The sequence below is a fragment of the Salvelinus fontinalis genome, chromosome 25 (genome assembly GCF_029448725.1).
Source record: "Salvelinus fontinalis isolate EN_2023a chromosome 25, ASM2944872v1, whole genome shotgun sequence".
Lineage (NCBI taxonomy): Eukaryota > Metazoa > Chordata > Actinopteri > Salmoniformes > Salmonidae > Salvelinus > Salvelinus fontinalis.
Window position 1 is genome coordinate 31,952,703 of NC_074689.1, and position 13,477 is coordinate 31,966,179.

Below are 13,477 nucleotides of genomic sequence, written 5' to 3' on the forward strand. Positions count from 1 at the left end.
CTTTCAATTGCTGTCCAACCTGTATTTTTTTTGTCAAGTTTATGAATAGTTTTCGATAAGAAAAGGTGCCTTTACAAGATGGCGCCGGACAGATTGCTTGACGTTATGGACACTATTCTCATTGTATAAGCACGATTTGTGCCGCTAAATATGCACATTTTCGAACAAACTCTATATGCATTGTGTAATATGATGTTACAGGACTGTCATCTGAAGAATTCTGAGAAGGTTAGTGAAACAATTAATATATTTTGGTGGTTTATACGTTATAGCTATTTTTGCCTTGAATCAATGCTGTTGTTATGTTTGCTATTGTGTTAAGCTAATATAACGCTATATTGTGTTTTCGCTGTAAAACACTTGATAAATCGGAAATATTGTCTGGAATCACAAGATGCCTGTCTTTCAATTGCTGTACACTATGGATTTTTCAGAAATGTTTTATGATGAGTATTTAGTTATTTGGCGTTGGTGTCTGTAATTTTTCTGTCTGCTTTCGGTGCAATTTCTGACTGTAGCTGCAATGTAAACTATGATTTATACCTGAAATATACACATTTTTCTAACAAAACATATGCTATACAATAAATTTGTTATCAGACTGTCATCTGATGAAGTTGTTTCTTGGTTAGTGGCTATTTATATCTTTATTTGGTCGAATTTGTGATAGCTACTGATGTAGTAAAAAACTGATGTAAAAATGGTGGTTTCTTTTGCTAACGTGGTTAGCTAATAGATTTACATATTGTGTCTAACCTGTAAAACATTTTAAAAATCGGACATGTTGGCTTGATTCACAAGATGTGTACCTTTCATCTGGTGTCTTGGACTTGTTAATGTGTGAAAGTTAAATATTAAAAAAATATATATTTTGAATTTCGCGCCCTGCACTTTGAGCTGGCTGTTGTCATAAGTGTACCGACGTCGGGCTTGCACGCCAAACAGGTTAACATGCATGAAACCGAGGCTTTTACGGTTACAGAAGTCAACAAATGAGAGCACCTGGGGAGTGGGAGTGGGGCTATGCACTGCAGGATCTGGATTAACCAGAGGAACAGAGGAGAAGTAGGATAAGGGTACTGCTAAATGCTATACGAACTGGCCGTCTAGCACGTTCGGAACAGAGTGTAAAAGGAGCAGGTTTCTGGGCTCGATAGCATAGATTCAAGGCATAGTGTACAGACAAAGGTAAGGTAGGATGTGAGTACATTGGAGGTAAACCTAGGCATTGAGTAATGATGAGAGAGATATAGTCTCTAGAGACGTTTAAACCAGGTGATGTCATCGCATATGTAGGAGGTGGAACAACATGGTTGGTTAAGGCATATTGAGCAGGGCTAGAGGCTCTACAGTGAAAGAAGACAGTAATCACTAACCAGTACAGTAATGGAAGAGGCATATTGATATTAGAGAGAGGCATGCGTAGCAAAGTGAAAATATGGGTCCAGTGAGTGGTTGGGCTGACTGGGGACACGGCGATTCAGACAGTTAGTAGGCCGATGCTAACAAGCTAACAGTTAGTAGGCCGGGGCTAAACAAGCTAGCAGATAGCAGACCGGGGCTGGCAAGCTAGCAGTTAGCAGACTGGGTTAGCAAGCAGTTAGCAGGGGCTAGCAGTTAGCAGACCGGGGAAGGCAAGCTAGCAGTTAGCAAACCGGGGCAGGCAAGCTAGCAGTTAGCAGACCGGGGCTAGCAAGTTAGCCTTTGGGGGACGTCGCGATGGGGGTAAGTCTGTTTTTGCCACTTCGTGCGGTGACGTCGATAGACCAGTCATGGAATTAGTAGGGTTCCAGGTAGCTCTAGGTAGCTAGCAGGCCTAGCAGGTTAGCAGAATGGGCCTTCAGCGGGCGTCGCGCCTAAGGGGCCTGTTGGAGTCCTCGGGCAGATTATGTCGGTATTCCAGTTGTAGAGGATCGGCGGGGTTCCGTGCCCCGTACCGGTAGTAGAAGGGGTCCGGATATTGTAGCCCAGGAGTGGGCTTCGGTGGTAGCACAGGAGCCCTGGCCGGGCTAGCTTCAGGCTAATTGGTGCTTGTTCCGGGGTGGAAACGCTAGCCAGGAGTGGTCACCCGGGATTGCGGTTAGCTAGCGAAGATCCAGATGAAAATGTTCAGAGTTTGCGGTAGGAATCCGGGGATATGGAGAGAAATAGGTCCGTTATGCTCTGGTTTGAGTCACGTTGTCCGAACTGGTGAGAGCTTTCCGAGCTAAAGGCTAGCTGATGACCGCTAGCAATGGTTTGCTAACTGATAGCTGGTAGGTAGTTAGCTGGCTATCTTCAGTTGAGGAATTCCAGATCCTAAGTAAATAGAAATATTTAGAAAAAAAGCAGATCCATACCACATTGGGTGAGGCGGGTTGCAGGAGAGTATTTAGAAGTTGCTGTTTAGGAAAATATTTTTAAAAGACGTGAAGAAAAAGATATATACAAGGGACAGGACAAAGACAAAGAAGTCTGACTGCTACGCCATCTTGGAAAAAATATGTTCCGCATAACGTCGAACAACAACATTGATGAATACGCAGATTCGGTGAGCGAGTTTATTAGCAAGTGCATCGGTGATGTTGTACCCACAGCGTCTATTAAAACATTCCCCAACCAGAAACCGTGGATTGATGGCAGCATTCGCGCAAAACTGAAAGCGCAAACTACTGCTTTTAATCAGGGCAAGGTGACCGGAAACATGACCAAATACAAACAGTGTAGCTATTCCCTCCGCAAGGCAATCAAACAAGCTAAGCGTCAGTATAGAGACAAAGTGGAGTTGCAATTCAACGGCTCAGACACGAGAGGTATGTGGCAGGGTCTACAGTCAATCACGGACTACAAAAGAAAAACCAGCCCCGTCGCAGACCACGATGTCTTGCTCCCAGACAGACTAAACAACTTCTTTGCTCGCTTTGAGGACCTTACAGTGCCACTGACACGGCCCGCTACCAAAACCTGCGGGCTCTCCTTCACTGCAGCCGAGGTGAGTAAAACATTTAAACGTGTTAACCCTCGCAAGGCTGCAGGCCCAGACGGCATCCCCGGCCACGTCCTCAGAGCATGTGCAGACCAGCTGGCTGGTGTGTTTACGGACATATTCAATCAATCCTTATCCCAGTCTGCTGTTCCCACATGCTTCAAGAGGGCCATCATTGTTCCTGTTCCCAAGAAAGCTAAGGTAACTGAGCTAAATGTTTATCGCCCCGTTGCACTCACTTCCAACATCATGAAGTGCTTTGAGAGACTAGTCAAGGACCATATCACCTCCACCCTACCTGACACCCTAGAGCCACTCCAATTTGCTTACCGCCCCAATAGGTCCACAGACAACGCAATCGCAATCACACTGCACACTGCCCTAACCCATCTGGACAAGAGGAATACCTATGTAAAATGTTGTTCATTGATTACAGCTCAGCATTTAACACCATAGTACCCTCCAAACTCGTCATTAAGCTTGAGACCCTGGGTCTCGACCCCGCGCTGTGCAACTGGGTCCTGGACTTCCTGACAGGCCGCCCCCAGGTGGTGAGGGTAGGTAACAACATCTCCACCCTGCTGATCTTCAACACTGGGGCCCCACAAGGGTGCGATCTCAGCCCTCTCCTGTACTCCCTGTTCACCCACGACTGCATGGCCATGCACGCCTCCAACTCAATCATCAAGTTTGCTGACGACACTGCAGTGGTAGGTTTGATTACCAACAATGACGAGACGGCCTACAGGGAGGAGGTGAAGGTCCTCGGAGTGTGGTGTCAGGAAAATAACCTCACACTCAATGTCACCAAAACAAGGGAGATGATCGTGGACTTCAGGAAACAGCAGAGGGAGCAGCCCCCTATCCACATTGACGGGACAGTAGTGGAGAGGGTGGAAAGTTTTAAGTTCCTCGGCGTACCCAGAGCCGTTGCCACCATTCCAACCGGAACGCTAGTACTCTCCGATGCTTCGTATGTTGTCTGCTGCATTCTGTTACATGTATTGACGCTGGAGAGACGAAGCAGGTACGGGGAGTAAACATTTAATAAATAACGGACATAATGAGACAAGCACAGCGTCAGTAAACAGAAACTAAGACAAAAAACAATCAATGCAGCAGCTGGGAAACTGTCAAATATAGGGGAGGAAATTAACAGGAGATAAGTGAGTCCAGGTGAGTCCAATAACGCTGAATGCGTGTGACGAGGGAAGGCAGGTGTGTGTGATGGATGGCAGGAGTGCGTGATGAAGGGTCATCTTGCGCCCTCAAGCGCCAGGGGAAGGGAAGAGCGGGAGCAGACGTGACAGAATCAGTGTATACATCAATGTTATTGTCCGATGCTATCCGGAACATATCCCAGTCCACGTGATCGAAGCAATCTTGAAGCGTGGAATCAGATTGGTCGGACCAGCGTTGAACAGACCTGAGCACTGGTGTTTACTGTTTTAGTTTCTGTCTATAGGCTGGGAGCAATAGAAATCTCATTCCTTTGGTCGGCCGGTTAGTCCACTCTACTTCATTGATCCTTGAGTTGCATTGTCTCCTGTCCTTAGGCTGGTGGAGGTAGATGAAGGCAGGTGGAGGCAGGGGAGAGGAGGGGGAAGGCAGGTGGAGACAGGTAGAGGCAGGTAAAGGCAGGTGGAGGCAGGGGAGAAGATGGGGAAAGCCGGTGGAGGCAGGTAGAGGCAGGTGGAGGCAGAGGAGAGGAGGGTGAAGGAAGGTAGAGGCAGGTTGAGGCAGGTAGAGGCAGGGAAGAGGAGGGTGAAGGAAGATAGAGGCAGGTTGAGGCAGGTAGAGGCTGGTGGCGGCAGGGGAGAGGAGGGGGAAGGAAGGTAGAGGCAGGTTGAGGCAGGTAGAGGCAGATGGAGGTAGGGGAGAAGAGGGGGAAAGCCGGTGGAGGCAGGTAGAGGCAGGTGGAGGCAGGGGAGAGGAGGGTGAAGGAAGATAGAGGCAGGTTGAGGCAGGTAGAGGCTGGTGGCGGCAGGGGGGAGGAGGGGGAAGGAAGGTAGAGGCAGGTTGAGGCAGGTAGAGGCTGGTGGCGGCAGGGGAGAGGAGGGGGAAGGAAGGTAGAGGCAGGTTGAGCCAGGTAGAGACCGGTGGAGGCAGGTGGAGGCATGGGAGATGAGGAGGAAGGCAGGTGGAGACAGGTGGAGTCAGGTAGAGGCAGGTGGAGGCAGGGGAGAGGAGGGGGAAGGAAGGTGGAGGCAGGTGGAGGCAGGTGAAGGCAGGTGGATACAGGGGGAGGCAGGGGAGAGGAGGGGTAGGCAGAGTGATCCCGTCCCACAGACATGCACTCAGGGGGTGGATACACAGATGAGCCATGGACGACAGGTCGGGGCTGCTTTTTGGAGGTCATGGTTAGTTGGGGGGGGGGGGGGGGGGTTGATAGCAGGTGGGCACACACACACACACACACACACACTCTGTCCTGTGACAGGACGTATATTATACTCTGAGATGAATCCAGTCATGAATGCTGATTAGATCAGCTGTGAGCTTTAATTACTTTGCTTTGATGTAGGTACTGTGGGGGATACTATAGCAGTAAGGCCACTGGGGTTTTAAAGACCCTGGAGAGGATGGACTTCTTTTTTAGGGCCTCACCTGTCTTTTTTACCAGTCATCATGTTCCAGCTGATGAGATGCAGACAGTACATACTCATATCACAAGCTTGGACCGCAAATAACCTTTTCAAAATAGCTTTTGGCTCTCTGTTGCATTTCATTTAACCTGATTAAAAAAATATATTTAATCGCCTTTTTGTCCAAATGCTGTTATTGGTGTTACTGTGAGTGTGAAAAAAGGCTGGTGCATATTTGGCTCCAACCAATCCCAATCGGAGTCTATCTTCAGCAGAGAGGAAGAGGTGAAGAGGGCTTACTCAGCCTCAAAATCTGTCCACGCGAGAATAAAGCATGAAGCAGACCAAGTGACGATTTTTTGTCTGGAGGTCAATGAGAGTGTCGCATTTGGTCAACATAAAGTTTTGCTAATTGCTAATTTGCTAAGTGATGCTTATTTGAGTGAACAGAAATTTCGTAATATTTAGGTTGTTGCGAATGTACTGATATAAGTCACACATGGCATCCCGGCAACTTTGAGAAAAACGATTTGATATATTTTGCCTGTTGTTAACATGCGTATCTGCCCTCTCATTGGCTAGAATGGTCCCACCTGCTCTCGTCTCCTCCTGACTGCATTCTGCCATTGCTTAAATGTATTCCCATTGTTAGAGAAGACAGTCCAATATGTTTTCAATATAATAGATCATGTTTGTCTTTAGTCACGTGCCACACAATGTTCTGTTCTGAGAAGCAGCTTACAGAAAATTAAATCATCCATTCCCAGAGGTCTGCAGGACAACAACAACAACAACAAATGTCACAGAGGGTTCCGCTCTCATCCACAGTTCCAATGGCTCCATCCATTCCTCTAATTAATACAAACATGTTTCCTACGGTGTTTGAGTTTATCTTCTATAAAACTAGATTTCCACTCTACTTTGAGGCATAGATATTCTCCTTGTTGAAATAGACTGTTGAAGTAGATGTGGACAGTTCTGTCTCGTGCATTTCCTTGTGTAGTCAGAGGAGGGCACTGCTTAAGAGGGCGACCGCATGCTCTCAGTTGATGATCAATTTGGTGTGTGTGTTAATGTGTGTGTCCCTATGTGTATGTGTGTTTATGTATGTGTTTGTGTGTGTGTGCGTGTGGGTGTGTTATGTGTGTGTGTCTGTGTGTGTCTGTGTCTGTGTGTGCGTCTGTGCGTCTGTCTGTATTTCTATGTGCGTGTGTTTACGTGTGTGTGTGTGTGTGTGTGTGTGTGTGTGTGTGTGTGTGTGTGTGTGTGTGTGTGTGTGTGTGTGTGTGTGTGTGTGTGTGTGTGTGTGTGTGTCTGTGTCTGTGTCTGTGTCTGTGTGTGTCTGTGTCTGTGTCTGTGTCTGTGTCTGTGTCTGTGTCTGTGTCTGTGTGTGTGTGTGTGTGTGTGTGTGTGTGTGTGTGTGTGTGTGTGTGTGTGTGTGTCTGTGTTGGGGGAAGGGTGATGGTAAATACAGATGTAGGTATGAATATATGGTCAGTACAACGACAATATACTGTAATAACCACATGCCAACAAACAACATTACACTCTCTCTCTTCCAGGTCATACAGGGTGCGTTGTATCAGGCTGTTAGGTGTCTCTGTTGTGCTATACATTACAATAAGTAACATAGACAGACTAGCACAAACATTATGCTAATAATCCAATGATTATGTTAATTCATTTGTACTAGTCGAGTGCTGGGATAGCGTTTTAGTATGACTATTAATATGATCACTACCAGTTAGATCACATGGGATAAACATGCTCTTTATATCTCTATAGTACTGTTTGTTCTTAATAGTCTTGGATTGTGTTTTCAGTGGCCAAGAGGATATGGTATGAAATAACAATGTGGAATGTTTCCTGTCCGCATATTAATTCAATCAATATTTTCACTGTACCAGCATCACTCTATCAGACACTGATTTGCAGAAGAGAAAAGGCTGATATTGCAATATTTTTTTAAATGTCCAATTATGAAAATAATTGTGTTATTTTTGTACTCAACTGTCCACCTGCTCGTTGTCTTCTCAGCTGTATCTACAATATTAGCTGAATATCATATTTAGTCATATTTAGTCAGATGTAATAATATGTATTCGTATGTAATCATATTTAGTCATATTTAATCATATTTAATCATTTTGAATCCCACTGTTGCTCAGTGTGATACAAAGCGCACATGTTAACCTGCTCTATGCTGTACATCAATGTTTAAAGTGAGGTCTCTGTCATGTTACAGTCAGTCACATTACATCTAAGAAATGTTCAACAGCAGAGTGTCTGGTTGGGACTTCCTCAGCCATACTCCAGCTGTGATGTCTGTCTGTGAAGAGCATCATTAAAGGCTATGGCGTGGCTCAAACAGGAAGAGTGAGACACTCTGTCACAAAACAAAAGCATTCAACAGTGGCGTCATTGGGCCGCACCCCAGATGTTTTTGATCCAGCCTCAAACATTTTGAGAGGTGGACCGCTCACGTCCCTTGTTCCGTCCCCCACCCCTACAGCACTGGTTAGATGTCAATGTCATCCCTCAGCAAAACGCCTGTCACCCAGTCAGAGTCTGCAGCATAACACAGAGCAAATATGGTTATTTGGAACGTCTTCCAAAAGAGTGGCAAAACAAGCGAGCAGGTTGAGCAGGTTGAGGCAGCAGTGAATGAGGTGGAGAGGGCAGAACAGCCAGAAAGTCAAAGCGCAGCAGCAGAAGAGTTACCCACATGTTTGTGCAGGGTTGGTGGTAGCTAACTAGCAAGTCTCCCTCAGCATGAGGTTTGGTGGTAGCTAACTAGCTAGTCTCCCTCAGCATAAGGGTTGGTGGTAGCTAACTAGCTAGTCTCCCTCAGCATGAGGGTTGGTGGTAGCTAACTAGCTAGTCTCCCTCAGCATAAGGGTTGGTGGTAGCTAACTAGCTAGTCTCCCTCAGCATGAGGGTTGGTGGTAGCTAACTAGCTAGTCTCCCTCAGCATAAGGGTTGGTGGTAGCTAACTAGCTAGTCTCCCTCAGCATGAGGATTGGTGGTAGCTAACTAGCTAGTCTCCCTCAGCATAAGGGTTGGTGGTAGCTAACTATCTAGTCTCCCTCAGCATAAGGGCTGGCTAATGCTAATAAGATAGCCTTAGCGCTCAGCATCTTTAAGCTATTGAGTGTCAGTCAGAGTTATTTCACAGTATATTTAGTTTAAAACTAACTAATGACATGTTGCACCTCTACCTTGCTCCCTTGTAGATGAGCAAAGGAGGAAGACAGATGACAACAGCAGGCCAGTGGCAGCAGCAGTCAGGGGTAACAGTAGGGAAGAGGATGATTTAGGTGACTCAGATACAGGCCCAAAACAAGTTAAGCTTCCTCAGTATACCCTAGCAAACTAAAGACACACACCAGACAAGACACAGAGACAGCAACAGAAGAGTAGAGGATGGAGAGAGACACCAGACAAGACACAGAGACAGCAACAGAAGAGTAGAGGATGGAGAGAGACACCAGACAAGACACAGAGACAGCAACAGAAGAGTCGAGGATGGAGAGAGACACCAGACAAGACACAGAGACAGCAACAGAAGAGTAGAGGATGGAGAGAGACACCAGACAAGACACAGAGACAGCAACAGAAGAGTGGAGGATGGAGAGAGACACCAGACAAGACACAGAGACAGCAACAGATAGGTGGAGGATGGAGAGAGACACTAGACAAGATACAGAGACAGCAACAGAAGAGTAGAGGATGGAGAAAGACACCAGACAAGACACATAGACAGCAACAGAAGAGTAGTGGATGGAGATAGACAACAGACAAGACACAGATGCAGCAACAGAAGAGTAGAGGATGGAGAAAGACACCAACAAGACACATAGACAGCAACAGAAGAGCAGAGGATGGAGAGAGACACCAGACAAGACACAGGGACAGCAGCAGAAGAATATGATATGATGGAGAGGGACACCAGAACAACAGAACAGGCCATAATAGAAGAGGAATAGACAAAGGAGACAGTAACAAACAAGAAGCTTAGACAGCAACAGACAACACACAGAAAAAGTGACAGAAGAGGGCAAATGGAGGGTGTTGAGCACACAGTCAACTTTATCACTTCAAGCTGCTCTATAGATTCTCATTAGTTTTATTTAGTTGCACAAATTATAACAGACAGGGAAAAATTAAAACATGGTTTACATAGAATTTGCAGGAGAGGTGAAAAAGCCCGTGAACTTACTATTAAAATGATTGTTTACTTTTACAATTTTTACAACCGGGACAGAACAAGAGAGGAGAGCCGACAAGAGACAGCAACAGACGGCACAGAGAAAACGATGGAGAGAGGCAGAGGAGGCGTCAGCACACAATACACTGTGTCACTTAAATTTGCTTTATGGATTCTAATTACTGCACAGTGTGTGTATGTGTGTGTGTGTGTGTGTGTGTGAGAGAGAGAGAGAGAGAGAGAGAGAGAGAGAGAGAGAGAGAGAGAGAGAGAGAGAGAGAGAGAGAGAGAGAGAGAGAGAGAGAGAGAGAGAGAGAGAGAGAGAGAGAGAGAGAGAGAGAGAGAGAGAGAGAGGGTGTTGGGGTATGTTTGGAGGTGTTGAGTGGTTTTTGGCAATGCACAGTTTACAAAGAATTTGCAGGTGATGTACGTGTTGTTCTAGAGTAGAGAGTGTTCCAGAGTAGAGAGTGTTCCAGAGTAGAGAGTGTTCCAGGGTAGAGAGTGTTCCAGAGTAGAGAGTGTTCTAGAGTAGAGAGTGTTCCAGAGTACAGAGTGTTCCAGGGTAGAGAGTGTTCCAGAGTAGAGAGTGTTCCAGAGTACAGTGTTCCAGAGTAGAGAGTGTTCCAGAGTAGAGAGTGTTCCAGAGTACAGAGTGTTCCAGGGTAGAGAGTGTTCCAGAGTAGAGAGTATTCCAGAGTACATTGTTCCAGAGTAGAGAGTGTTCCAGAGTAGAGAGTGTTCCAGAGTAGAGAGTATTCCAGAGTACATTGTTCCAGAGTAGAGAGTGTTCCAGAGTAGAGAGTGTTCCAGAGTAGAGAGTGTTTAAGAGTAGAGGATGTTCCAGAGTAGAGAGTGTTCCAAATGACTACTGGAAGTGTCTGCGGTGGGAAGGTGCAAGTTACCTGAAACATATTTAATCTCTCAATGTTCATCTCAAAGTGCACCAAATCCACACATTAAGCTGTTGAAATTCATTTTTTTGCACCGGACCTCCCTACTGGCTTTTGGCGGAGCCCTGAATGTCTTCCAATCCTAGAAACGCCCCTCACAATGTCAAGTCAGTAGCTCCAACTTTGGCATGGATTAATCATCATAGAGCTGTCAGAACCCTGACCAGAGTTAGCATGAAAACTTGAGCAGACAGGAGGTAATATTGAACGTCCAGATGGTTGTAGAGCAGAGACAGACATCCAGTGGCCATGTTGGCTTTATCTTTAATTCACATCCTCTCAGGCGCTCCTCGCCACATTGTTAGACATTCCTCTTGGGAGCTGGAAGCCACGCAAGTTGCAGCTATTTAAATATGGAGAGTTAAATAAGTTTAGTTAGTGTCAGTTTGCCTGGCACCCTAGCTAATGCATCTGTACAGTACATTGTAATGATATAGTGCTTCTTATGGGAAGGCTTTTCTCAGAATTGAAGATGACTTTCGGGGAGACGTTGCCAAGAAGTTGATGGTGATTCTCAGAAAGGCAGTATGGCTTACGCATCGTTGGTTCCAATAGCCTTATAACAACAATACAGTATTGGATTCATTTGTAAACTGTAAATCTTTATTGATACATTCATAAAACAAAATCAATCTTGGATTAAATTCTTTTTTTATCATATAATCCCTTTTCTGGTTTTTGACTACCAAAACAGCTCAAATAGACAAGTGACAGGTCAATATCTAAAAGCCCAGCTGTAGACATACCCAAAACCGGGGGTCCAGATGTAGGCTCCAGAGACCCAGAGTTCCAGGGGCCTCATGCCCAGGACTCAGACATCCCATCCTGGAGAGGTCTTGCCTGCTACCCCCTCCAGATGGCCAGGGCTCCGTGGTTGTTCCATCTGGCACTGAGAGAGCGAAGGTGATGAAAGATTTAGGGATTGGGACTCACTCATCTGTTATCGATTATGCTGCAGATGTGCATGTGTATTTGTGGCATTTTGATTGACGGGGGAGAAGCAGACTGGACAAAAGCACAGCACATGAACTCACAATGTCAAGTTGGCAACCCCACAAATAGACATTGGCACTGAGGCCTATGACGATGCTATCTAGTTTATTGCTGGATAAACTTTTCAGAGATTCAAATGTGAATATTGGTGGAATACTTAATGTTGACTTACTTTCCATCAAACTTTGTAAACTTGGAAGGACCCGATTGGGCTCAGAAAATTCCATGCGCATTCACATTTCAGGAGCAACTGACAAACACATGTAAATGTGTTGGCGACAGGTTTGAAAAAGGCAAAATGAGGCGGTGCCCATCTTTTCAGATCAGTCATGTGTCACAAAGCCAGAGCTCCACTGCTCCACAGAGCCAGGGTAACCTTAATAATCAAGGTACACTTTTATAATGCATTTCTAATTTCCTACCAGACTGAAAAGCTTTATTGTGGAGTGGCTGACAACAAACCCACCCCCTGAATGGAGCTGACTCCTGGGCTTCCACTAAACTGGTCATGAATGCACAAACCATCTGTTTTGCTGGCCGTTTGTCAATGCGAGCGTGGCGGTGGCAGCTGTCGGAGTGGTCCGGGTTTGAATGATGGAGCGCAGGACCTTTGTTTAGCACTGTGGCGGTGGCAGTGTGATGGCGGTGTGAGCTCTCTGTGACTCGGCCCACTCACACCGGCCAGGCCAGCACCCAACACCATGCAGGAGAGACGGCTGCTATTATCAGCCTCACCAGTCAGTTCTGACGTCGCCATAGAGATGAAGAGAGAGAAGGAGGGAGGGAACGAGAGCGAGGAAGAGAGAGAGGAAGGGAGGGAAAGAGAGAGAGGAAGAGAGAGAGGAAGGGAGGGAAAGAGAGAGGGGAAGAGAGAGAGGACGGGAGGGAAAGAGAGAGAGGAAGAGAGAGAGGAAGGGAGGGAAAGAGAGAGAGGAAGAGAGAGAGGGAGGGAGAGAGGGAGGGAAAGAGAGAGAGGAAGGGAGAGAGGGAGGGAAAGAGAGAGAGGAAGAGAGAGAGGAAGGGAGAGAGGGAGGGAAAGAGAGAGAGGAAGAGAGAGAGGAAGGGAGAGAGGGAGAGAAAGAGAGAGAGGAAGGGAGAGAGGGAGGGAAAGAGAGAGAGGAAGAGAGAGAGGGAGGGAAAGAGGGAGTGGAAGAGAGAGAGGAAGGGAAAGAGGGAGTGGAAGAAAGAGAGGAAGAGATAGAGGGAGGGAAAGAGGGAGTGGAAGAGAGAGAGGAAGAGAGAGAGGAAGGGAAAGAGAGAGAGGAAGAGAGAGAGGAAGGGAGGGAAAGAGAGAGAGAGAGGAAGAGAGAGATGACAGAGAGAGAAAGAGAGAGGGAGGGAAAGAGAGAGAGAGGAAGAGAGAGAGCAAGAGAGAGAGAGAGAGAGAGAGAGAGAGGGAGTGGAAGAGAGAGAGGAAGAGAGAGATGACAGAGAGACAGGAAAAATATAAGAATAGATAGACCAGGGATCATCAACTAGTTTCAGCCGCGGGCCGATTTTTTCTTGAGTGGAGGGTCAGTAGACTGGAACATAATTATAATAATAATTTGTAGACTGCAAATTGACATCAAGAAGCCTAAACAGATATACAATTTGACAAAAACAGAATCTCTTCAAACTTTGCTTACATTTGTATATCGACCACATGTACAGTATTATGTGTGGGAATATTTTGGAACAGATTTCCTTGGAGCTGATTTGCTGGTGTTTCTACAGTCTTTGTGTCCAACAATCTGTTTGCTCAAAAAAGTTAGGGTGCCAAATAAAATTACCCGTG